The sequence below is a fragment of the Mirounga angustirostris genome, unplaced genomic scaffold (genome assembly GCF_029215605.1).
Source record: "Mirounga angustirostris isolate CCGP_5_RB_7025 unplaced genomic scaffold, mMirAng1.0.hap1 SCAF_3, whole genome shotgun sequence".
In the NCBI taxonomy this organism is placed as follows: domain Eukaryota; kingdom Metazoa; phylum Chordata; class Mammalia; order Carnivora; family Phocidae; genus Mirounga; species Mirounga angustirostris.
Genome location: NW_026991711.1, coordinates 191267826 through 191294442, shown reverse-complemented (window position 1 = coordinate 191294442; position 26617 = coordinate 191267826). Strand labels below are relative to the sequence as shown.

The window sequence follows — 26617 nt, the reverse complement described above, 5'->3', positions numbered from 1 at the left end:
AATATGGATTAAGAGGGCCTGCATTATGCAGATGGTTGCCATGATCAAGAAGCTGCCGGAAATAAAATAGTGTAGGAGTATGGTCCGCTGTTTCATGTAATGCTGATCCCCTCCGAGGAGTCCTGCCCACTGCCTGGAATCCGTTTCCCTGAGCACCTGAACTCAGACTTTTCTGGGCTGTAATCAGGAAAGATGCTGACAAGTTACTGTGCTCTTGCAATCTTTTACTCGAAGCTGATTGTCGAGAAGCCACCTTCTGATTCCTGAGCCCATCGGGCTGAATTATTCCCTTGGCTCTGCAAGGGGACTCTACCTCTCATCTCTAAGTGGCACCCCTGCTGGCTCCTGCCACATCATCCAAAGGTGGATGTTCAGTGCATCCTTTTTTTTTTTTTTTCCTGTATATTGGCTGAAATCGGGGGCCAAAATCTCCGGGAAGGGCTTTCATCATTTATAGTCATGCCCATTCTGCCTGCTCCTAGTGTCCGAGTCTGTGCACAGAATAGATGCTGAAGCATGAAGAAAGTAGATTTTGTGCAGCAATGCGAGGTATGTGGACTGTAATGTTTACACCTCCGCCCTCCTGAAGCAAGGCCACTGGTACTCTTAGAAGCTGTCATCAGTAGGCAACATCCCCGTCCGGGGACGGGAGGCACCAAGAAATTCTAACGATAACGTCATCCTTGAACCCATTCCATAACACCGGCTACGTGCGCTTAGAGAAAGTCCTTACGCTCCGTTTCCTCCTCCGCAAAATGAAGACAATATTATTGCTTAATGTATCCGTTTCCTATGGCTGCCAAAACAAAATATCGCAAACTGTGTGACTCAGAATGACAGAAATTTATCATCGCACAGTTCGGGGGGCAGGGGGCCCAAAATTAAGGAGTCGGCAGGGCTTTGCTGCCTGTGGACTCTGGAGGGAAAGATCCTTCCTGCTTCTGGTGGCCCCAGATGTTCCCAGCTTGTGGCAGCCTCACCACAATCTCCACACGTCCTTCTCCCTGTGGCTCTTCACACAGTCCTGCCTCTGTGTCCAAATGTCCCCTTCTTATGGGGACACCAGTCATACTGGATCAGGGCCCAGCCTAATGACCTCATTTGAAATCGATGTAAAGACCCATTCTCCAAATAAGGTCACATCCTGAGGTCCTGGGGTTAAGACTCTGACATATCCTTTCCAGGGGTCACTGGCTCGTAACCTAGCACTAGGGTCATGGCATGCACGAGAGATGGTGCACGCAGAGAGAGCGAGCTCTGTGCGCCCCACGTTAGTGACCTCACCCCAGGCTCCAAGGACAGGCATGCTGGGTGTGGCACGCTATGACTTCTTTGCCAAGGTCCAACCTAAGGTAGCTGAGGGGGGTTGGATAGGACTCAAACTCCTTAGCAGGTAAGAACACTCTTCAAAGTGAGCTGCCAGCATCACAGTGGGTCCCCTCAGCCAGATACGCAAATCCAACTCACACATAATCCTGGCAGCACACGCAGCTGCCCTACACAAGCCAGTCATGTGAGCTGCTGAATATGGCACAAAACCTGCTTTCTTCCAAAATCATGGGTAATTATCCTCTCTGAAAAGAACGAGATTGTCCATTGTTTCTCAAGGCAACATGAAAGGGAGAAGAAGACGGAATGAGGCGTGCAACTACTAAAAATTGCTCTGGGTTGAAAGCTACATAAGGTATTGAGCTCTTTGAGCACAGACGGGCTACAAGCTTGTTCAGCTAAAAGACAGCAGGACGAAGCTCACATCAAGACGGATGGTCAAGATGGCACGATTTTCAGCAAGGTCCCCGCAGTTCTAACTGAGCCTGGCTGTACTCCTTAACCCCTTTTGAAGAATTCTTTTTTTTTTTTTTTTGAAGATTTTATTTATTTATTTATTTATTTGAGAGAGAGAGAGAGAGCATGAGCAGGGGGTGGGGCAGAGGGCGAAGGAAAAGCAGACTCCCCATTGAGCAGGGAGCCCGATGCGGGGTTCGATCCCGGGACCCTGAGATCATGACCAGAGCTGAAGACAGACGTTTAACTGACCGAGCCGCCCAGGCGCCCCCGAAGAATTCTTAATCAACGAAACAATGCTTATCACTCCCATCGACCTGCCCCAGGCTCTGACTGAGGCCCCAGCCAGGCTGCAGGGTAAGCAGTGTGAATTTCAGGGTTCATGTTCATGTGGGAGCTGCATCTAAACACCACTGTTTACATCGAGTCTCTCTGCAAATCAAACTGTAATTCCAATGGCATAAAACAAGACTGTTGTGCCCACCCCCCTTTACCATTGGAACGGTTTTTTAGCAGGGCTGGTTGCCCACCCCCCTGCCCAGGAAACTCAGGGCAAGAGCAGGGAGTTATCTCAGTCATGAAACCAGTCCTGCTAGTTAATTATTGCCAGAGATTATAGTGTGATATCAACTTGTCTCAAACTAAAATCCTCATTCCAGCAGATGTTCTATAAAAAATGTCATCACATGGAGCTCTTTAAGGCTACAATTTGTAATAATTTCTTCTTGCTGGTTCCATTGAGAAATCATGTGGAATCAAAACTGATGTTCTATGAGAATATTACTGAGATTTTTTTTCCCTTGGTCATGATGACGAGTCTACCTCAAAAATTTTCAAGCTAAAGTAATTTCTCCAATGTTCTGTATGGGATAAACTTTGGGAAACCCACTGGTTCCTAATGTGTTCCTAATCCCCCTCAGTTTACTTGTAGGGGGGAATTTAGGTTTGGGTCCTCAGTTCCAAAAACTTATGTGCAATGTGACCATCTAAGAAGCTCTCTGAGGTAATTGGGTCTGACCTCAGCCCAATAACACAAAGGAGTTCAGTGCACTTTCAAAGGCAACCATCCATCCCCAGAGCAACTCTTACCCAAGCTTCCACTGAGAAATGTCTGAGAGACATGGAGTCCATGCAGTCCTCCACGGGTTCTAGAATTTTCCTCATGAAGTACAGTCTGTATTCCCTGGCTGCCTGCTCTGTCAGAGTGGCACTTTGCAACTAAACTCTGCAAATGCATGTAGTGATGACCCAAGAAAGAGCCTTGAGTGACTGAGGACATTGTGCGCCACATCACTCACAAAGCCCATGGGAAAGATGGTGTCACACACACGCACATACCTATGCATGCCCACATCACACACACACACACACACACACACACATCTCACATGCACGTGCACACCCATGCATGCACACGTCACACATGCACAGACCCGTGCGTGCACACTCTGGCACACATGCACTTGCACACCCATGCATGCACACGTCACACATGCACAGACCCGTGCGTGCACACTCTGGCACACATGCACTTGCACACCCATGCATGCACACGTCACACATGCACAGACCCGTACGTGCATGCACATACACACATCACACACATATGCACATACATGCATGCACTCACACACACACCAGGAGAAATTTGCTTCCCTGAGAGAGGGACTCATGTGTTTTCTTTCTTTGTGAACACTGAAATCTGGTAACAGATTCATGTTTCTGTTTTTGCTCTGGCCATCAGGACCTTGAGAGCCAAATTTGTGTGTCAGCTTTGGTGTGGGGAATAGCACGGGTCCCGTGTCGGTTGTCTGTCTTCCTACACTCTGCCTCTTCAGCTCCCACACTTCTGCCTTCTTGAGCTCCTCTCCCAAGCGTGGTGCCCCCGGTCCTAACGTATTATTTTTTCCTGGTTCACACATCCATGTTGTGAAAAGCGCCTAAAATCATTTGTGGAAAGAGCTAAGTATATCAATCAATCAATCAACCAATCAAATCGATGAATAACGGGCTGAGTTAAAATATCTTCCATCGGGGTTGCAGCTACACTGTGAAACATACATTCCTATGTGTAAACCTGAGAAATAAGGCATTGTTCCGACAATAGATCTTGTTCTTCTGAACGTCAGCATTAGAACAAAACAAGGCAGCCTGACATCCTCCGAGCCAGAAGGCTTGTGCCTGGGGCTCTTCTCCCTCTCGTATTCCAGGCGCTCCTGCATCTTCAAGCTCCCTCTCTCCCCACGCTCTTCACTCACAGCAGGCAAACATGCTCGACCCTGCAGCAGAGTAAGAAAATAAAAATAAGCAATGTCCTTCCATCCTTTGCTCCTCTCTATTTCTCTCAGAGTGAGCCTTCTTGAAGAGCTGTCACTATCATATGAATGGGAATCCAAGGTTTTCATAGTCACCCAGAGCTGGACCAAGTCCTCTTGGGTCTATGGGAACAAAAACAGTGTCCAAATCTCGTATTGATCCTTTTCTGGCTGCTGTACAGATCATTATACTATGAATAATGGTTTCCAAGTTTCGAAGAGCTTAACCAATCGAGGACTAGATTCTATTTGTACTGTGTGACAAGCAGAGGCAAGCAAATGGGTTTTGCATGACATCTTGCGCATTAGGTGGTGGCAGAGAACCTAGCTGTGAACTAAGCCCATCCTGCCCACTCAGGGTCCTGTCCACCACATGCCTGCCTGCAACCTGCCCCAGGTTCCGCCAGCCCTGTGCAACCACTTGGATGCGCACCCTGCCTGGGCACTGCACCAACCAGCTCCCCCGGCCCATCAGCAAGATGGATTGATGTGATGAAGATGGAATGTCCATTTCAGGGCCCTGGAGGCCTAGCAATGTGTTCCCATGGGCATTCGTATTGTACAATTTGAAGAGTAATGTATTGGCACCACTGGTGAAACCCACCATTCTTTCCACTCCTTCCTCTCCTCCGGACTGCTGCTGGTGTTGGAGAGGCCAGGGGCATCTGGAGAATCCATTTAGGGGGATGTTGAGTTGGGAAAATGATTTGTGTTCACAGGCTATCTTTCTGTGGTTTGTGTCCATTTCTGTGGACAGTTATGTTATTGCTCACCATCCTGGTGGAGGAATAGCTTCTGGGACTCCTCCTAATGCCCTTCGGCTGCCCATCCAGACTGCTCACACGTTAACTTTGACCAACTGGCTACCAATGTCACAGACACAGAGCGTCCTGAGGGACAGTCCCCTACTACAGACATAGAAACACCCTGAAATCATACAGGGAAGAATTGTGACAGCCACTTTTCCAAATTTGACCACAATCCTAAAAGTTCACCTGAGTCTTCAGTGTTTGCCTCCCAACGTTACCTGCGACCCATGATGGGTCATGAAACCAAAGGAAACATTTCTAGACCATCAAAAACACAAAACTATTTTGACTGACCCTGCCAAGGGAAGATCTAAGCTGACAATCCTAAAAGTTCACCTGAGTCTTCAGTGTTTGCCTCCCAACGTTACCTGCGACCCATGATGGGTCGTGAAACCAAAGGAAACATTCCTAGACCATCAAAAACACAAAACTATTTTGACTGACCCTGCCAAGGGAAGATGTAAGCTGATTGTCTTGTCTTTCTACAGAAAGTAATAATCCAAAATTATTGTTGAATACAGACCCAACCAAAGGATTTGGAGCCAAATGGAAGGGAGAAGTACTATAGACAGTGGCTGGGCAGTTGGTACGAACATTAGCTATAATTCTACATGACAGAAAACAAGATCATTTTTCTGATTTTGTAACTTACGAGTTTCATGTCAGCTTTCCAAGATGTGCGATTTGTTGTGATTTCTTTTCAAATACAAATGAATACTCATTTACCTAATTTAGTACGTGTAATTGTTTCCTCTTTCTTTTTTTTTTTATATTTAATTAATTAATTTATTTTTTTTGGCTTTTTTTTTATTCTTATGTTAATCCCCATATATTACATCATTAGTTTTAGATGAAGTGTTCCATGATTCATTGTTTGTGCATAACATCCAGTGCTCCATGCAGAATGTGCCCTCCTCAATACCCACCACCAGGCTAACCCATCCTCCCACCCCCCTCCCCTCTAGAACCCTCAGTTTGTTTTTCAGAGTCCATTGTCTCTCATGGTTCGTCTACCCCTCCGATTTCCCCTGCTTCATTCTTCCCCTCCCGCTACCCTCTTCTTCTTCTTTTTTTTTTCTTAACATATATTGCATTATTTGTTTCAGAGGTACAGATCTGAGATTCAACAGTCTTGCACAATTCACAGCACTCCTTACCAGAGCACATACCCTCCCCAGTGTCTATCACCCAGTCACCCCATCCCTCCCACCCCACCCCCCACTCCAGCAACCCTCAGTTTGTTTCCTACAATTAAGAATTCCTCATATCAGTGAGATCATATGATACATGTCTTTCTCTGTTTGACTTATTTCACTCAACATAATACCCTCCAGTTCCATCCACGTCGTTGCAAATGGCAAGATCTCATTCCTTTTGATGGCTGCATAATATTCCATTGTATATATATACCACCTCTTCTTTATCCATTCATCTGTCGATGGACATCTTGGCTCTTTCCACAGTTTGGCTATTGTGGACATTGCTGCTATAAACATCGGATCCCTACTTTTGTATCTTTGGTGTTTCCTCTTTCTTAAAGACAACCCTGTACATCAAACACTGAAACACAAAAATGGCGCCATACCCTGCCATCAGGGCTTGGGGTCAGGAACTACTCTGACTGCCCAAACCCAGCATCCTCCAGTATCCTCCAGCAATGGGGGTCCCAGGTGCCCAATCTCCGTTTGGGGCTCTCTCCTGCTGCCCCCATGAATGCTCAGCCTACACCAATGCCCTTGCTGCCCTGAGGCTCGCCCTTTGGTTCAGGCCCTGACACCTGCTCATCACTTGCCAAGCCCCCCACCCCTGTCCTGGTTTGCCACTTCCCCCTTAGCCAGTGGTTGGAGGTCTTCCTAAAATCAGGCAGGCTTTCCCCAGGATCAAGATGATGGCTCCCAAGGGAAGGTTGCTGAGAGCAGGGTTTCTGTAGTGAGAATCCAGCTGCTGAGCCCCCTCGCTTGGATGAGACCCCCTTGGAAATGAAATAAAGCCAACCATCCTCTCCACCCCTTCCTCCACCCTGTTCTATCTTGGGCACTGGGCTGTAAACTGCTTAGGGTTAGACAGGCTAAATTGTCTTTTCCCAAATTATTTCCCTCCCAGTGCCGGCCTTTGCTTCCTCGGTAAGATGGGAAAGTCATAGTTGCTACCTTACTGGATTCTGGGGCATTAATAATAGAATCCTTGCGATGCCTCGGGCACTGTGCCTGGACCACAGTGAGCACCCAGTAACTGTTAGTGGAAGTTCTGTCACCACTGTCACTGTTTTCATTAATAAGAACTATTAATATTGTTAATAATAACACCTAGTGTGCCATCAAAGTCATCTAAATTATAGACAGAGATATTTCACGATAGAGGGTAAATAGCAAAGCCCTGTGGAAAGCTGAAGGCTGCCCACTAACTGGAGCCCCATTTTGGTATAGCCATTAATCCCTTACCAATCCAGTGTGATCCCCCAGCTTATACATCCAAAGGATGTCATGAGAAACTTCCAAAAGTGCTGTTTTGATCCAGATATATTATGTCTACAGAAGGCCTTAGCTCTGTGAGTCCAATTTCCTTGTCAAAACAAGGAAATGAAACTAATCTTGCATGATTGGCCCTCAATGAACTCCCACTGACTTCAAATGATCACCTTCCCTCTCCAGAGGCTTATAAACCATGTACTTGAAAGTCATTTCTAAATTCTTGCCACGGACCCAACTCATAGGTCTGTGGTTGGAGGAGATACTTCATCTTCCTCTTTTTATAGAAAGTGTTATGTCAGACTTTTCACATGGTTCACGAGCTTTACAGAAATAACCACCACATAGGTATAGCTGACTAAAACTGGGCCAGCATTATCTCTCCACCCTGATTATCTGGACACCTTTGGCTCAAAGTAGAACCCTGTCTCCATCTACAATTCTGGAAGAGACAGGACGTGAGTTTTTCACAATAGTGACTTCTAAAAAATCTTCTTGAACTTGGTTTTCTAGAAGACTCAGGGCTTATATTTGAATCTGGTTGCTGATGGCCTGAGAAGGTGCAAACATCTAACAAACAGCAGAGAGATCCCAGGCAGGAATCAGGCAAGGTGGCCTTCTTGGGTGGTCAGCTATGTCGTCTAGGAGGATCTTGAAGATTGGCGGGATCCAGAGGACCATTAGATAAGGTGTGTGGCTGTTGTTAAGACAAGGAGGTAAAAGAAACAGTAGAAGGGAAGACAGGTTGGTTGGTAGCCAGGAAACATCAGATAATACTTATGAGTAACAACAACCAAAAAAGACAGGAGAAAGGGAATCTGGAAGAAGGTATGACAGTGATCACACCAAGAAGAAAGAACTGAATTGACAAATGGAACTAAACTGGAAATGTACCTGCCTGGATTGTCCTGAGTCAGAGTCTCAGCCGAAATGTACCTGCCTGGATTGTCCTGAGTCAGAGTCTCAGCCGACTTATGTGTGCTGTGCTGAAGCTCCAGGGAGACTCTGAAGATGACCCTGAAGAGACCATCATCCTGAGAGTGTGGTCATAGAACCAGACTCTATTCACCTTGTCCCTCAGAGTGGTGTGGGGTCCTGACTAGATAAGAGAGTTCCAAAGACTATCAAAGCACAAAATAATGTGTTTCTTTTGTTTGGGGGATTCTGACATTGCTTATTGTTTTAGGTATCTTGCTGTACAGTAAATTGCTCCAAAATTTATGGCTTAAAACAATAAGGATATGTATTATGTTACAGTTTCATTGGGTCAGGAATTTGGAAGTGGATCAGCTGGGAGCTTTTGGCTCAGGGTCCTCATGAGCTTATAATCAAGGTGTTTTCTGGGGCTACAGTCAACTAAGGGCTCAACTGGGGCTGAGGATCCACTGCCAAGATGGCCCTGTCCATGGCTATTGGCAGGGGGCCTCAGCTCCCTACCACATGGACCTCGCCACAGAGCCATTTGAGAACCCCTACAACATGGCAGCTGTCCTCCCCCAGAGCCGGTGATCCGAGAGAGTGAATAAGGGAGAGGTCATAATGCTTTTTATGACCGAATCTCACAGTTTAGACCTAATCTCCAAGAAGTTACAAACCCACTTCCACCATCTCCTATTTTTTAGAAAAAAGTTGCTAAGTCTAGCCTACAATCAAAGAGAAAGGAAGTTAGCACTATCTCTTATAGGGAGGAATATCAATTTGTGGACACATTTTAAAACCAGCACATGCATACATCGTATTCTTTTCTTAGTGTGGTAGACAGAGTAATGGACTCCAAAGATGTCCACATCTTATTTCCTGAAACCTACAAATGTGTGACCTTACTTGGCAAAAGAGATTTGCAGGTGTGATTAAGTGAAGGACCTTGAGATAGAGATTATTTAGATGGGCTCAATAGAACCACCAAGGTTCTTATCAGACGGAGGCAGGAGTGTGAGGGTCAGAGATGTGGACAGAAGCAGAGGTAGAAGTGATGTGAGGAAGAGGCCACAAGCTGTGGAGTGTAGGCAAAAGGCAAGGAATAATAGCCCCCAGAAAAAAAAAAGTAACCTTGCTGACCCTTGATGTTAGGACCCTTGGCTTCCAGAACTGTAAGGGAATAAATCTGTGTTCCTGTGAGCCACTAAGTTTGTGGTCATTTGTTGTAGCAGCAATAGCTAGCTAATACATTTTGCAAGAATTGGTGGAACACACCATGCAATGGGAAGACAGAGCCATAGGGGATATAGAAGTGAATAAGAGAAACAAGGGCGGAAAACAAACAAACAAATACCTGAACAAAATAAATCCATCAGTGATAATTGCTACAAAGGCAGTAATACCAGGTGATATGATTCAGCCACTGTGGGGCTGCTGGAGGTGGCTATCTGAGGCTAGATGGTCAGGGAAGTCCACTTGGAGGAAGATTCATGAGAAGCAGCAGTCAGCCTTATAAACATCTGGGAGAGGAGCAGAAAAACATCCAGAAAGAGGAAACAGCAAGTGCAAAATTTCAGAGGCACAAATAATCTTGGTGTATTCCAAGAAGAGAAAGCAGAGTGAGCAATGGGGAGAGATGGGCGGGTCCAGGGCACATAGAGCCGAGCGAAATTCATGCCTGAGCCAGATTCTGCTTGGAGAAGTGCTATGATCTGTTTTACAGTGGAAATCCGCACCGCACCACCCCCCTGTTGGATAATGACTGAAAGGGACAGAGTGGCCCCTAGGAGGGAGATTAGGAAGCTGCTGTAACAGCAAAGACAGAGATGGGATGGGTGGACTAGGGAAGGGGTGGCTGGGTCAGAGTGTGCTTTACATACGGAGATAACAGAACTGCTCCATTGGCCGGGGAGTGAGAGGCAAGCCAAAGAGAAGAACCAAGGGAATATTCTGAGCATTGGAGAAGGGGCCTCTGTAATTTTTGCTTCCCTGGGGAAGTGCTCGTTGCTGGGGTGTCCATGCTCCTCACCCCAACTGCTATGATGCTGGGTTAAAGGGCTGTTGCCCTCCTGATTGGCTGTGTGACCTCAAGTATGGGACTAGACACTCCCTATAGCCCTATCTGATGTGAAGATTCTTTGGGTTATTGGTGGCTTTTATCCAGACAGCTCCCCCCCTCCCCGGGGTACTGACTGTGTGTGGCTATCAGCAGAGAAAGCAGGGAGCAGTCAGCACCTCAACGTGCTCACACCGGAGGGCCTCCTTATCCACAAAGGCACAAAATGACCCAGGCAGCTCCACGGAAGGAGACCACACGGAAGGCAGCAGGGAGATCAGATGCATCTGGCTCACACTGGTTTCCCAATTGCTCGAGAATATCTCGGCAGCAGGTCTACAGGCGATGTGTCACCCAGGGTTACTGTTTGTCCACCTTGGACTCTGCATGCCTTCAGAGTAGGAATCCTGGCTCCAGTTTGTCAAACTCAACCAACGAACACTGAATTAAAACGTGAGCTGCCGCGTCCATTTTTCGTCTGTTCTCCTTCAGGAAACCCTCACCGTTGATGATGGACAAGCAGCTGCAGACTCCGAATGGGACTCAGACCCCTTTGACTCCAAGTTGTAAAGAACCAGATTCTACAATCCCCAGGTTGAGAGTTGGATTGTTAATGCCCACGAGTGAGAGCTAGTCTCTGCCATTCTCTGCAGGGGGTGCACAGCGATTGTCACCCCTCCACCCCCATCCCCTGCAATTCCCAAGCATATGGTCTGTTTCTTCAGAGCAAGAGTGCCAATGATTTTTGCCTAGCGGTTCCCTTTGTTTTGACATTTGACTTAATTACCGCATGTTCCTATAAAAAAAAAATACATTTTTGGTGCTTTGTCTGTAATAAGAGTCCAGGATATATTTGTTGAGTGAACGTGTGGATGGATGAATGGATGAAGTAGACATTATCTGGAAGATCTGGGTCCCACTGGCCAGACTTCTCAGTGGAAACTCTGGCCCTGGCAGCGTGGGTCTCAGAATGACAGGGTCAAGAGATTTGTCAACAATACCTAAGGCCAAAGATTCATGGGTATCAACGATGCGGCTTAAGGCATGGATCGCTGCAAAACCAGTATTTTTTTTTAATTGCATTACTTTAAAAATCAATTACATCAGAGACAAAGGGCATTTGCATAGTTTTTCTGCTTCTTTTGGGATTTGTTCTTACTGGCAGTGATTTCAACTCCTGATCAGTGGCTGTGGAGAGCTGCATCAGCTCATTCCTTATCAAATAAAGTATATTTGTACCCAGAATCCTAATGCTCTGTGGATTCCAAGAAAAGGATTTATTTGGAGCTCCTGGAAAATGATGAAATAAGTAATGTAAGAGACCATGGGAAGTGAGAGAAATGTTATTGCCCCATAAACAGTTACTTGTACTCAGTATTTCGACGGCAGCTCATGCACTTCATGTTTGCTTTCTCACAAGAGCTAATAAAGGCAACAGTCCTTGGTGAGCGTGAGAATGGCTCAGCTTTCTTACAACTTGCTTTCATGCAGTCCGTGTGCAAACTGATCAAATGGAAAGAGCAAATGTAAGAAATGGGGTTAAGGGTTGAAAGCATGCAACTATCTCTTCCTCTCAGACCCATGAGCCAGCACCGCTCGGCTTACTGCCCTATTCTGCTAAAATAGACAAAACTGGTCTCTCTGCTCTACAGAGCGTAACTCCTCGGTGCACTGTTTCGGGGAGTGTTATTTGAAAGGACAAAGGTAGATTGAGACCTTGACCCCACAGGCTGCTCTCCGGCTGTGGTTCTGGCCGCTGAACTTGCTGGTTACCTTAGGACCCTGCTGTGTCCCCTCCCTCTGCCACACTCTCTGCACCTGAACTCACTGAGACCAGCTGAGGCCACCTCCTCCGCCTGCCCACAGCCTTTAGATTTGTTTTCCAATCTGCTGGAACATTGACTGAAGAGTGGTGTGGCACAAAGGGAAGCCAGTGGAGCGATGAGCCGGGATGCTGCGCTGGCCCCTGGGTGGGGGAGGGGGGCTTCACGATCTGATTCAACTTGACTCCTTCATGTTCCATCCTGGCAGTTCTAACCCCAGCCTGCAGGTGCATGGGGGGGTTTATTGCCTCCTTCTTTCAGAGGAGGAGGGCAGAGACTGCAGGCTGAAGGAGTTGTGTCTTTCTTGGGAAGGGATGGCCGTGTGTGGGACCTCAAGGAGCTGTGGCCAGTGGTAACAGTGGAACAGGCAGAAAAAGCGGGAAACAAGCAGTCCATCTGCTAGGGAAGAGACCAGACCTGGATTAAAGGCAGTGTGAATGCTGATGAAAGGGGATGAGAAACAGGGAACTTTCTAGAAAGACACTGACTTTCTAGAAATGACAGCTTCTAGGATGGTGGATGGGGACAGTGGAGAATAGTCAGGTCCCCAGAAGTGACTGTGGACCCACAAAAACATGACTGACCGCAGGAGGGCACCCAGGATGTGCAGGGATGCTGCTCTCGTTCTGACGTGCTGAGCTGAGGGGTCTAGGGACCGGCCAGGTTCCCGGCCTCAAATTCAGGGTATGGCTCCAGAGATGTCCAAGATGAAGCTTCAGGTCTGAGTGGTGACATGCAGTTGAGGCAGTACCAGGAGAAAGGGTGAGAGGGGTGCCCAAACAGAAGCAACACTTCCAGTATTTTGGGGAGGATCCTTTTCCTACGGTGCAAACAGAAAAACAGTTAAGTCTCAGAATGCTTACTAAAGTGCATTTGGGAGTTAGAGCCCCAGTCTTGGATAGAATTTCTGTTTTGATAGAAAACACAGTATGTAGAGCGTACAACATGTAACTTTCAAAAATGCAATGATAATTAAAGCGAGAGATATCTGGTCATGTTTACATCAGAAGAAGAAAAATTAGGAGATAATCTACAGCTGTCCATGTGTGTATGTATGTGTGTGTGGTGTGCGTGTGCACAGATGTATGGAAATGACACATAACAAGCAGGGCTGTGTTCTCTGGTGGCCAGGAGTCTGTGGTTCTGAAATGAGAGAGCATGTGCTCCTTTAAGTCTCCATAGCTGAGCTCAGGGCTGTTACGGTTGCTGAGCCCTGTGGATTTTGTGGTACGGAGGGAATGTTAGCTGAAGGCTGCTCATCCCTTGGAGAGTCAGACAGACATGGGCTTCCACTCATACACCACACAGCAATCTCTCAATTACCTTGGCAACCTCCAGAAGTCACAGGAAATCTGTTGTCATGAGGTGCTTTCTCATTTCTGTCTGGCCCTTCAATGTTTTCACCAAAAAAAGTTTTTCTATAAAATTGTATGATAGGCAACCCAAGGAAAAAAACAGATAAATTGGACTATATCAAAATTTTAAAAACTTCTGTGCATTGAAGGATACCATCAACACAGTGAAAAGTCAACTTTTAAAATGGGAGGCGATATTTGCAAATTGTACATCCGATAAGGGTTAGTATACAGATTATATAAAGAATTCCTACAGCTCAACAACAACAACGACAAAAAACAAGCAACCTAATTATAAACGGGCAAAAGACTTGAGTAGACATTTCTCCAAAGAAGATACATAAATGACCAATAAGCACATGAAAAGATGCTGAATATCACTAATCATTAGAGAAATACAAATTAAGACCACAGAGAGATATCACCTTACACCCATTTGGATGGCTACTATCAGAAAATAGAAAGCAAATATTGCAAAAGACATGGAAAAATTGGAACCCTTGTGCATTGTTGGTGGGAGTATAAAATGTTGCAGAGCCACTTTAGAAAACTATATGGAGTTTCCTTAAAAAATTAAACATAGAACTATCATATGATCCAAGCAATTGCACTTCTGGGTATGTACCCCAAAGAATTAAAAGCGGGGTCTCTGAGAGGTATTTGCACACCCATGTTCCTAGCAGCATTGTTCACAATAGCCAGAGTGGAAGCAACATGAGCATCCACTGACAGGAATGGATGAGCAAATGTGGTCCATCCATACAATGAAATATGATTCAGCCTTTAAAAAGAAAGAGATTCTGACATACACCTCAACAGGGATGAATCTTAAAGTCACTATGCTAAGTGAAGTAAGCCAGCCCCAGGATGACTCACGGTTCATGATTCCACTGACATGAAGTATGTAGGGGGTCACATTCACAAAAAGCAGAATGGTGTCACCAAGGCTGGGGGGATGGGACATGGGGAGTCTCTAAGTGGGTCCAGAGTCTCATTTTGGGAAGATGAGAAAGTTCTGGAGAAGGATGGTGGAGATGCCTGTACAGCCATCTGAAGGTACTTAACACTACTGAAATGACACTTAAAAATAGTTAATATGGTAAATTTTGTTATATGTATTTTACCACAATGAAAATTTTTAAAAATTTTTAAAAATGTCTGGTAAGGTTTCAGCTCTTCCTTTTGCCTTTTAGTGTCCTTTCCATACACAGACCTCTGGGTAGATTTGGAGAGGCGTTTTCAGGGGACAGCAGCTTTGGGGTTCATTTGCATGACAGCACTTCCTGCAAAGGAAGATGGCGTATAAGGCCACAGACCAACATCTTCCATGAAGGGAGGCAGAGATCAACATTTTCTTTAGGTATGACATGGCTCACACTGATAATTTTTAATGATGCTCTTGAGCCAAAACCTCTTATAAAACCACCCTCAGCAGGTCAAGAGGATCCCCACTCCATGGAAAAACACGTGTTTCCGGACTCAGGCTGAGGTAAGCATGGGTCTTCCTGTGACCGCAGGAACAGCCAACAGCCCAAGAGCAAAATGCCCCTGCGTGTTTGTGACTGTTTGTGACCCGGTTCCTTCCCACCTGGGACTTGCTCTGTGGATGTCTCAGGGCCGGCCACGAGGACAAGCGCCGTCCTTTCTCATGGAGCCGGGATTTGAGGATGGTCACATGACATTGAGTAGTAATGAAATGGAACAAGGATCCATTCTTGTCCAGGTCACAGGACCAGGTCACAATGCCTATAAATCACTCTCCTTGCCCAGGACACATGGTGGTCTGTGTGACATGACCATTGCCAGTCACCTCACCCTCCAATGGCCCTTTTGTTCGGGGGGTGGGGGGCGGTGTGCTCTCAGGCATGCAGAGGGACCTGCCCGGGGTGCCCCTGAGAGGGACCCTGGTGTCTGACAAACAGCAGCAGGGTAGACGTGTGCCTGAGCCAACTTTCCCTGGCTCGGCCTGTTCACCCCTCCCAAGTAGAAAAGCACGACTGTGGTTAGTTTGTTATTATGTCCACCAAAGAAACACGCTCTGCTTCTAAGAGAACAGGGATGTCAGGTTTCCACAATCCTGGCAAGCTGCCAATGTCTGGGAAGAGCTGAAACCCTTCCAGAACACCTCACCCTAGCGGGTCCTGCAGAGGGGAGGTGCAGAGATCAAGAACAGAGAACCTTTCCTTTGTGTCTGTATTTTGGCATCACATAAATGTGTTGAGGCAAGCATGCATCAGTTCAGAAAACAACAAAGCAACGCACACATACCACAAAGGTGCAAAACAACTTCTGCTGGTTGTAGACATGGGTGTGACTGTCCCGGGGGCACATGAACACTGGGATTCAGAGCTGTCAGAGAACAGGACCCAGTGAATTCCAAGATCAGATTTCATGTGAACAGATGTTAAAATCAATGAAATAATATTTTTCCTGGCAACGCTGCCCAGGATAAACATGATCACTGATAAAAAATAAATAGCAACAGGTAGATGAAGATGTCACAGGGTCTATTGGAGTTAAGAAGCTGAAAAACAACTTATTTCTAGGACCACCTGAGTGGGAAACCCAAGCTTCTCCCGAATGTCAGTAAGAGAGGAAAAAGAGTCAAATATGTCTTTAGTCCTTGCAGGAAACTGGATGGACCTGCACGCTAGCATGCGTAGACCCCAAACACGTTGGAAACCAACCAGCAGCATGGCTCAGACCTTGACAAATTTCCCTAGAAGGCAACCCAGCAGAATGGTTCTACCGAGGTAGATTTAGGGTTTAACAGGCAGGTCTGGGATTCAGAGCACTTGACAAATTCCTGTGGATGTTGGATGATGGCGTGAACAGCAAAGGATCGATGTTCATGCTCAAGTGTAATTTGTGCCCCTGTATGAGGAGAGCACTAACAGCCAGAGAATAAGGGAATTTGGTGGGATGACTGCTACTCCCCACAGGGCTTTTCTGAATGAATAATTGACATCTGCCAGGCATGAGTCTCAGCAGAAAGACGATTGTCAAGGGTCCCTCACTGTCCAGAGGGAAAATGAATGGAGGCCACAAACCACCTCCCCACTCCCCGGCTCATAGTCCACAAAAGTCACAAGGTTTCAAAATCCTCATTAAAGATACTAAGACAATCAATGTTTATCCTCAGCTATAAACAAGCAAAAGTTGTCAACAGTGGAAGTTTCCTGAGTCGTACGAGAACTATTCTACCATAGGTGAGGGTCCATACAGTCTCCCTGGCAGCCGCTCTGACAGGTGGACCTGCCTGGGAGTTCCGCTGGATGGTGTCCCTTCCAAGAGACATCACATGCACACTCCCCTCCAAGCCAGCTTCTGGGAGCCCATGAAGAGGGGAGACCCAGGGGGCAACTGGGTGGCTCAGTTGGTTAAGCACCTGCCTTCGGTTCAGGTCATGATATTGGGGTCCTGGGATGGAGCCCTACATCGGGCTCCCTGGGCAGTGGGGAGCCTGCTTCTCCCTCTCTCTCTGTTCCTCCCCCTGCTCGTGCTTGCTCTCTCTCTCTCTCTCTCTCATAAATAAATAAATAATCTTAAAAAAAAAAAGAGGGTAGCCCCATAAAATGCTCGAGATGGATTCCAAATAGACATCATTCTCCAGGGTTGATGAAATGTCTTTGAAAATGGATTATTGGCTATGAAAGTGACAAAAAAACTCACCACCACCACCAACAACAACAACAAAAACACTTCCAAGTGCAAAAGGAGCCTAAAATATTTGAAATTCTTCTTTAAAATTTTTCCCAAGATTTTTCCCAAGCTCACTCACTTTTTTCTTAATAGTTACTTTCTCCATCACTAGAAGCAAAGACATGAAATATCCTTTTTGTCTGAAAATCCCTGATTTTATTTATTGTAGTTAGGTCTATAAAGATTGGTTTGGGGTTTGGGGGTTTTTTTCTGGTAATATCACTATTTTCCTGTCATTGTTGTCAAGAGCCCATAGGTGCAAAGAATCCTCAGAACTTAAAAACAAAAAAAATCCTTGCCCGAGGTCTATAAATTGCTGCCACTGTTGTCTCAAAATTCCTTATGACCCTTGTTTTCCAGGGGAGAAAAGCAAAACACACATTTTTTGTTTTTGTTTTTTTTATAAAAATCCAGAACTCTCCTCTCCTATAAAATAGCTGCTATGTTAATAGGATTTCACTGGATTATAAAATAATACACAAGTAAACAATTATTTCCACATCTTAAATGCTCAAATAAATTATGGTCCATCAACACAGTGGGAGTCATTAAAACACAGTTATTAAAAATGATGTTTCCAGAGAATTTTTAATATTGGAACAATGTTCACCAAATGATGTCGAGTGAAAGCAAGCAGGATATTAAGCTGCATGTACAAACTACAGAGTTCTGGGAGATAATTCGTTTATTTTTAATTCAGTTACAATGTATTGAGCACTTGCTCCGTGCCAGACAACAGCTGAACCTTGGCATACTTCGTCCCGTTTACTCTTTACCCAATCTCTACGCGGCGGGTGCGATCCCCCTCTTACAGATAAGGACACTGAGGCTCAGGGAGGGCAGTGGATCTGCTCCCTGGTGCTGTCAAAGGGGGAAGGCAGCTTGTGGACGGCCGCCTGAGCTCCAACCCTGGTCCGCAGGGGTGGGGCTCCCCGACCAGCAGCATCAGCACGGCCTGAATCTCAGACAAGTGCGATCCTGGCCTCGCCCTGAGCCTTCAGGATCAGAAGCTGAATTCTCAAAAGACCTCCGGGCAATTCCTACACAGCCTCCACGGCAACAAACGCTGCTCTGAACCACCACAGAATGCGTAAGAACGTGCAGAAAATGCATCAAAATGTCAGCAAGTGATGGTGATTTCACAACTGATTTTAATTTGCTTGTTTACACTTTTCTGTATTTTCCAAAAAGCTTCAATAGGCATCTATCTCATCTGTAGTAAGAATAATGTTGGATACAACAGAACATAGATCTATCACGTCCCAAGTTGCAACAACATAAATTAGAACAAACTCTTCCTGCTCCATCACCACCAAACTCCAGATTTACGAAGAGTGGTCATGGATTTTGATGTAAACAGGGAAGGAAATGTCTAAATTTGGGGACAGTTCCATCCAGTGGGATGTCATCAGCCACAGCTGTCTCGAGAAGGATGGTCTTGGCTCTGCCAGGGCAGCCTAGTGGTCCGCAGAGGCCCTCGTGGAGCCAGATGGAGAAAGAACAGACTAGGCTGGCCTCTCCTGGATGGCCACAAAGTGTTGTGACCACAGGCTGGGGTGACAAGGAGAAGTCTGTTCAGGGGACAAGCTAGTGAGTGGAATGGAGGAGATGGGCGATGGCGTGCGGCCGCAGGGAGGAATTCTTTGGAGGTGAAAGCAAAGTCATGGCTATCTGTCCACACCTGGGACCCAGTGCCCGCCCACGTGCCTCTCAGCCCCTCGGTGGAAACACTCTGCCATCGACCGCCCCGACAAGACTGAGCCGACTCAATGGGCCCCAGTCCAAGTGCAGGCAGCCCTGACCCTGTTTCTCTGCAGCCACTCCCAAATCATCAAAGCTGCTCCAGAAAGCACCAGGGTCTCCTAAGTGCCTTCTAAAGGCTGTTGCTGGGGTGGCCGACCTACCTCTGACTTTCTCCCCTGGGGGCAGCTGGTCCCTTCTGACCCGTCAGACCTGGCCTTGGAGAGCCAGGAAGGCTTCTCTGGGCCCAGAAGAGGGACTCTGGCCAACCCCTCACCGCACCGGCCACCTCCAGGGGTCCCCAGTCACCTCCTCAACCAGTGACACCCTTGTCCCCCACCCCTTCTGCCTGCATGGGTCCTGGGGGGGGGCGCCGGCCCCCCAGACACAGCTGATCCACGGGGGCCCAGCACCTAACCCAGGCTATGCCTGAGGACTTCTCAGGAGCATTCCTTTGGATCTAAGGGATCCCGTGCCTCTTCTGCCGGGAAAGCGTGTAAGATAAACATGCAGGAGCTGCGAGTGGCCTCGTTCACCTTCTCCAGTAGAGCATTCAGAGGTGTTCAAACCCCCAGCGCCCTGCTTGTTGAGACGTAAAAAGGGAAGTAGCCACAGAGGACTCACAGTGGGTTGAGTGTGTCCCCAACAGATAGAACCGCCTGGAGCCTCAGAATGTGACCTTATTTGGAATAAGAGCCTTTGCTGATGTGATTAAGTTACCTTCATTACCTGAGGTCATCCTGGACTAGGGTGGACCCTCAGTGAAGATGACACAGAGGCTGGAGGGACACAGCCACACCCCCACGGATGCCAGGAGCCACCAGGGCATGGCCAGGGCAGGGAGGCTCCTCCCCCAGGGCCCTCAGGGGGAGCCTAGCCCTGCCTCAGCCTTGATTCTGGGCTTGCGGGCTGCGGAGCTGTAAAGACTACCTTCTGATGTTTTGCTGTGCTTGGTTACAGCAGCCCTGGGAGGTGGCTCAGGCCCACAGGGTGCTGTGCAGAAATTGTCATTAGGCAGGGGACAGTGCTGGGCAGACAGATCGACCATGTCAGCCGCAGGACGGAGCCTCCAGGAAGGAACAGCCACCTGAAAGAAGTCTTAAAGATGCACGGGAGGTGGCCATTCTGGCAAAATCTAAGCAGAAATGCCATCCAGAGCAAGTCGCTCTTGAAAGCCGCATGTGGGGGCAGCTCTGGGGTCATGAGCTCCACAAGAACCGACCAAACGGTACCAGGCCTGTGCACGCATGCCTGGGATTTTGCTGAGAAAAAGACAAAAGATAAGCAATTGTGGCCATACCAGCCTCTGGCAGCGTGCTTGCCAAACCTCCAGTCTGAGAAATACATGTGCACATTTCACTGTCTAAGAAGTCACAGTGATGGTAACAGCTCGGGGATGGTAACACCGGGAGGGGACCAGAGTGATGTCTGAGTGGCCCGACCCACGAATTAGGGGCAAATCCCCTTTGATGCAACAAGGTCCAAAGGGTCAGAGGCTCCCCACCCTTCTTCAGGAAGATGTTTGGTTCCCCCAGAGCAAAGCCCAAGAATATATGGATGCTGATGGAGAGACGCATAAAGCTTCCGACCTAAAGCGGAAGAAAGATTCTCCCCTGGCTTTGTCGAGCACCTTGGCTGCTGGGGAGGAAAATCAATGCATGGTCCTCCTCCTTGTTTCTCTTCTCCATGTGCTCTATCTTTATGGGCTCCGTTCACCTTGTTCTCAGAAGCACACATGTTAGGGTCGACCTGGGGAGCAGGGAGCCGTCCCGCCGCGGGGAGCAGAGAGCGCCCGCTTCCCCCACCCACGGGCCCGCGGCCACCCCAGCCCAGGCAGGGCACTTACGGACAAGGACAGGAATTCTTTCCAAACCAGGTGCAGCAAGCATTCCCCACATTCTTCCTCTTTGCACAGACCTGTCCCAGTGCAGACTCATCCTGTCATACCCGATCCACCTCAGCATGCCCAGGCCATACCTGGGGGTCAAAGGCCCAGGAGCACTGGATTTGTATCCTCCAACCAAGGGGCATCTCTCTTTCTCTGCCTTTTCAGCTCCTCCTTGTCCTGGGTCCAGAGCACAAACTAGTAAGGGGAGGACCACTTTCCCTCATCCCTACTTAAAGGCTGAAACTGCCCAAAGTGAACGTGCTTTGTGTCCCGTGAGAATTTCCCAGTTAGCACAGGGTAGACATCTGACGGCAATCATTCATCCACTTTAGACATGGGTGACCCCTGCATGTCGCCTGAGGGAATCTCCATCCTAAAGCTTCTGGTAGCTCCCTGTCCACTTTCAGTTCTCCTAAAAGTGAGCACCAGGGGGTCAGAGCCCATCTGCCTGGGCTCACCTCCTGCCATCCGTGTTCCCCCACCAGCCCAAAGATTCTTCCCCTACTGCTCCCCGCACCCTGCCCTGTCATCCCACCCCAACCTGGGTCTAGGCCCTTATCATGGGCTGGGTGTGGGTGCCACAAGGACAAGTAGGACACCCACCCTCATGGTGCCCTGGACCCCTGGAAAGGACACCGTCAAGTCACACAGACACAAACGCTTACCTGACTGCCTAAGCCCTCAGGCTGGACTTCTGGGCTCCCAGCAGCCACCTCTTTCTGATCTCCTGCCGCTAAGCATTTCATGATTCAAGCACCCACCCCCAAGTCACTCCTGCAGGAATTTTTCCTTACCCACAAGACAAATTCTAGATTTCAGACGCCTCCCTAGTATCCCCACTTTGTTCTCTCCTGACCCCCAAGGCAGCCCTCCCCGCCCCCCTGAACACAGCATTTGCTGACCATGCCCTCAGGAGCCCCTCCCCATCGCTCGAGGCCCTGCCTGGTCCTCTGAGCCCAGGAAACTGCACCCCTGCCTCTTCCCTTTGCGGCACAGCTTGCACCTGCTCATCTGGGACCAAACATGACTATAAAACCACAATCATTTCTCACGCTACAGAGTGGTGGGAGAATACTCTTGGGGGAGGGTGGGCAGTGTTTTGCAGAGAAAGCCCTTGGGTGGTGCAGGGAGAAGGCCCAGGGCCCCGTCCAGATGGGAGGGCTGACACGATCGTAGGGGACGGCCCGCACGGCCTGAGTGCAGAGCTGGGACTTCGGCTTCCACCGGGAAGACATACTCTGGCGGCGGGCTGGGCTCCCTCCCTTCCTGGGGGCTGGTGGCCTAACTCTGGTCATTTAGCTCTAAAGGCAGGCACGAGTCATCTCAAAGCCTAGCGCGCTCCAGGGAATGTGGTGACAATCACACCCCGTGAATGACCGCAACGTGAAGGAAAACTTCATGGGAGGGATAAGCCCAGTTCTTCCATAACACGGTGCAGCACGGAGGGAAAGACTTCTGTGTTAACAGGCAAGTGTGGAATCTTAGCATTTCTGTATTGCCGGCAGACCCCAGCCCCAGAGGAGGCAAAGAAGGAAAGGGGCGTTCTGGATTCCAAATGCTCATCTCAGAGCCTGGAGCCAGCTCTGAGCATGTCCGGGGATCACCAGCCAAAGAGGAAAGAAGGTGCCCCGAATCCCAGAGCTGGGCTGCAGACCGGATGGTTCAGAGCCTGCAGGGACAGCAGATTTGACTCCAGAGCTCAACTCTGTGTCCACTGCCACTGACAATTCAGGCCAGAGGCTGGGATGGGGCGGGCCCATGGGTTAACCTCAAGCATTGGGGTCTAAAATGCAAGAAGCCACGGAGGGCAGGAGATGTCTGGAAGGCATTACTTAATGAAACGATTCAGGTTTGCCCCGCAGATAGGGATTCTTTCATGTGTAACCTGTGACCTTCATGGTTTCTAATTTCTGCGTGAGAATTGACTAGCCTCAGAGGGCCGGCTGCAGCCAGGGCATGGGGTTAATGGCTAGCTCAGGCACAGATTCAAGGTCGCAGACCGACAGGCCCGCAGACGTGACACTGTGTTCCACGGGCTCATTCCCTGGACAGAGCTGGGAGAGGCACCCAGTGGTGGGCCCTGGGCTTCCAAGATGCCAAGTGTGGGTCCTGCCTCCCAGCCTAGTGAGGGGGGAGAGCCCACAAACATGTGATTATTTAAAATAATGTCAGGATTTGTCTACCAGCTTCCCTTTATATCCTGAGAGGCCTAGTATCTTATCCTGAGATCTGTCTGCCTCCCACCCCACGGTGGCCAGGGAGCCAGGTCACTGATGCATTACATCCTGTCCCATAACTTTCTTGTGTTCCATGCAGAGACCAGCGGGGGGCGCTGAACATGCCAACTAACACTTGAGGAGTTGTCCTGGAAGGGCACGAGGAACAGAGCGAAAAGCAACCAACAGAACCAGAGGAAACATTTGCAAATCACCTATCTGATAAGGGACGGACACCCAGAATACACAAAGACCCCCCACAATCATCCACCACCACAGACAGCACCCCAATTCAGAAACGGGCAGAGGACTTACATGCACGCACGCACGCACGCACAAAATACACAAAGGCCAACAAGCACGTCAAAAGATGCTCAGCATCGCTAATTAGGGAACGAGACATCAAAACCACAATGAGCTACCACTTCGTACCCATTAGGATAGCTGCTATTTTTAAAAAGCACACACACACAGAAGAGAACTAACAAGTGGAGGCAGAAACTGGAACGCCTACGTACCGTTGGCAGGAATGTAAACTGACACAGCAGCAACCAATTAATACAGTCCCTCCAACATTTCAGCATAGAATTGCCATACGATCCAGCCATTCCGCTTCGGGGTGTAAACCACAAAGAAATGAAAGCAAGGACTCCAACGGATATTTGCGCACCCATCATGTTCATGGCAGCATTGTCCACAACAGCCAAAGGTGGAAACGATCCAAACATCCAGCAGGAGATGAATGGGTAAGTGGAAGGTGGTGCATACATACGGTGGAATACTATCCAGCCTTTAAAAAGATGGGGTGGGGCGCCTGGGCGGCTCAGTCGTTGAGCATCTATCTGCCTTCAGCTCGGGTCATGATCCCAGGGTCCTGGGATCGAGTCCCGCATCGGGCTCCCTGCTCGGCAGGAAGCCTTCTTCTCCCTCTCCCACTCCCCCTGCTTGTGTTCCCTCTCCCGCTGTGTCTCTCACTGTCAAACAAATAAAATCTTAAAAAAATGAATTAAAAAAATAGATAAATAAAAAGATGGGGAATTCTGACCCCTGTTACACGGGTGAAACTTGAACACACCGTGTTGGGTGAAACAAGCCAGTTGCAAAGGACACATACCGTGTGACTCCACTTACAGGAGGTCCCCAAAACGGTCAGGTTCATGGGACGGAGAAAGGAATGGTGGGCGCCAGGGCAAGGGGCGAGGGGTGGTGTAGGTAGTGCTCAATGGGTGCAGAGTTTCATCTGGGGACAATGAACGTGTCCTGGAGACACTGGAATGTGCTTAACACCACTGAACTGCACTCTGAAAATGGTGACAATGGTAAATTGTCGCATATATTTTACTACAATTTTTAAAAAGCCTTGATAGGTTGATTTCGACTCAAGTCATCCATATAAAAACAGCTTTGTGTTTGAACCAACACACATAAAAATAAAGGAGTTCCTCGTCTTCTGCCAGGCATCACCCCAGGCTCCTCGATGGTGTTGGCGGACTACCCGCTCTGGGGGTCCCCGGCCCCTCGAGACGGCCTCAAACACTCACAGACCCAGGGGCCGCCAAGCCGGGACAGAGTACTCAAGAGTGGGGAGTCGAAATACTAATCTGTGAGTCGTATGGATCTAATTCCTCTTGCTTTTTTAAAAGACAAAACTATCATAAAACTCGTCTGGGTCTCTTCATAGGCGCACAAAGCACAGAGAAACTGACTCACTTTCCATTTGAAAACGTGGTTGGTCCTGTACCCGGGTGGTCCCCTATCTCTCCAGCCTCTCATGCCCTTTCTAGCTTGTTTATGGGGAAAGGTTGAAAGCTTTGAAAACCGTCCGTTCTTTCAAGAAATAGACACATTTAAAACCCTTGTCAGGGACCTAACTGATGTGGTCCCACGGCAGAACCCAGAGAGGGGGGATTTGTCCGGCTACACGCTACGTATGACGGAGATTCGACTCACTGTAAACAAGAGGGATTAGGAGCGCAAAGCTGGGCCTGGCGGGATCCAATGACGCCGGTCCTAGGAGAAGAAAGGCTCCTCGGGAGGTGTAAAGGGGTTTAGCAGAGACGAGCGCTGGTATCTGCAGTCACACTCACAAAATCGGCAATCGTGCACTTACCGGCACAGTAAAGCAGTGTCACAGGGCTCGGGCGACAGCGTCTGCACCTCCCAAGCCCGGAAGAGCAAACACTTAGTGCCAACTGGGCCATCCCCTTGGCCTCTAAGCGCTCTCAGCCGCACATACAACCAATTGCCTGTTACTTCCCGGGCAATAAAGCTGGTTTTCCTGCAGCCAGCTCCCCAACACCTGAGGGTGCTGTCCCGGAGAGACAGCTGTAGAAAGAGGGTCTTTCCCACCTGGTTTTCTCAGCTTACAGCTTCCAGTACACGCCAGCAGGTACAGATGAGCGTGCCCACAAGCACACTTGTCCAGCAGGAGGCCTTTTCAGGGCGCCTTTGGGAGGCTGCAGAGACAGAGAAGGGTCCACACATCGGGTCAGCCCTTGGCTGACCCTCATAGGGCCTGGTATCTAGATCCTAGTCCTGGTGCAGGGAACTCATCCCAGGCCATGTTGGCCGGGAAGCCTGAGTTCTCATCTCTTCTTTTAAAAATAACAATACACAAAAAGCAGGGACTGACAATTTTAGGAATGCGTGAAAGCTTTGAGAGAGAGTGCAGGAGAGAATAAGGAGCAAACATAAACCCATCACCCTGAGACATCTCGGGGCATGAGCTTGCTTGTTACCGGTGACCTCCGTCAGGATTTGAAGGGCAGAGGATGCAGCCAGCCTCCATGCCTTGGGAGCTTTCGTGGCGGGGGGGCGGGGTGGGAAGGGGTCAAAGGTGCAGCAGGCGGGGTGAGAAGGGGTGGGCAACAGTGGGCCATGCCATGCAGAATTTGCTCAAGGTGACTCCGGGAACAGAGACACTAAGCAACGCCACCCTGGCAGTGGGAACAGGCATGTTCTTGTGCCCTTCGAAGCCTCGTTGTGGAGGGAACTGGAGAAGCAGAGAAGGAAAGTGGAGGCCGAAAGGCTGGCTGGGAGTGCACCGGTGGGGAGCACCTAGAGGCACACCTCACGAGGTCTGGAACAGTTTGGAAGGTTGTGTGGGAAAGAGGGGCCAATCTGACCCATGCCAACCACCTCCTGCACCAGCCACCACCACCATGCCGTTCAGATGTGTAGACGTGTCATAGCCTCGGTTCCTCGGCGGCTACATCACAACCATGAACGCCATGCACCCGATTTGGGCAGAACAGTCACCACATGCCACTGACCATCTGACACCCAGGGAGACTGAAATCGTACTGGGAGGGGTGCCGGGGTGGCTCAGTCCATTAAGCATCCGACTCCGTTTCAGCTCAGGTCATGATCTCGGGGTCCTGGGATCGAGCCCTGTGTCAGACTCTGAGCTCAGCAGGGAGTCTGCATGAGATTCCCTCTCTCTCTCTGCCTCTCCCCCAATTCGCTCACTTGTGTGCACCTGCTCTCTCTCTCTCTCTAAAAATAATAAATAAATTAAAAAAAAGAAAAGAAAAGAAAAGAAA

General features: G+C 48.6%; 1 long non-coding RNA gene across 2 annotated transcripts; it reads right to left on the bottom strand.

Moving 5' to 3' along the window:
* Nucleotides 1-1869: 1869 nt before the first annotated feature.
* On the bottom strand, nucleotides 1870-25307 carry LOC135363930 (uncharacterized). 2 transcript variants are annotated; one of them, XR_010410354.1, is made up of 3 exons: nucleotides 25186-25307; nucleotides 12759-12994; nucleotides 1870-4064 (listed from the first exon to the last, which is right to left on the bottom strand). It is a non-coding gene; the product is annotated as an uncharacterized LOC135363930 (long non-coding RNA). The 2 variants fall into 2 exon arrangements; XR_010410355.1 differs by lacking the exon at nucleotides 25186-25307 and adding an exon at nucleotides 25026-25175.
* Nucleotides 25308-26617: the final 1310 nt, after the last annotated feature.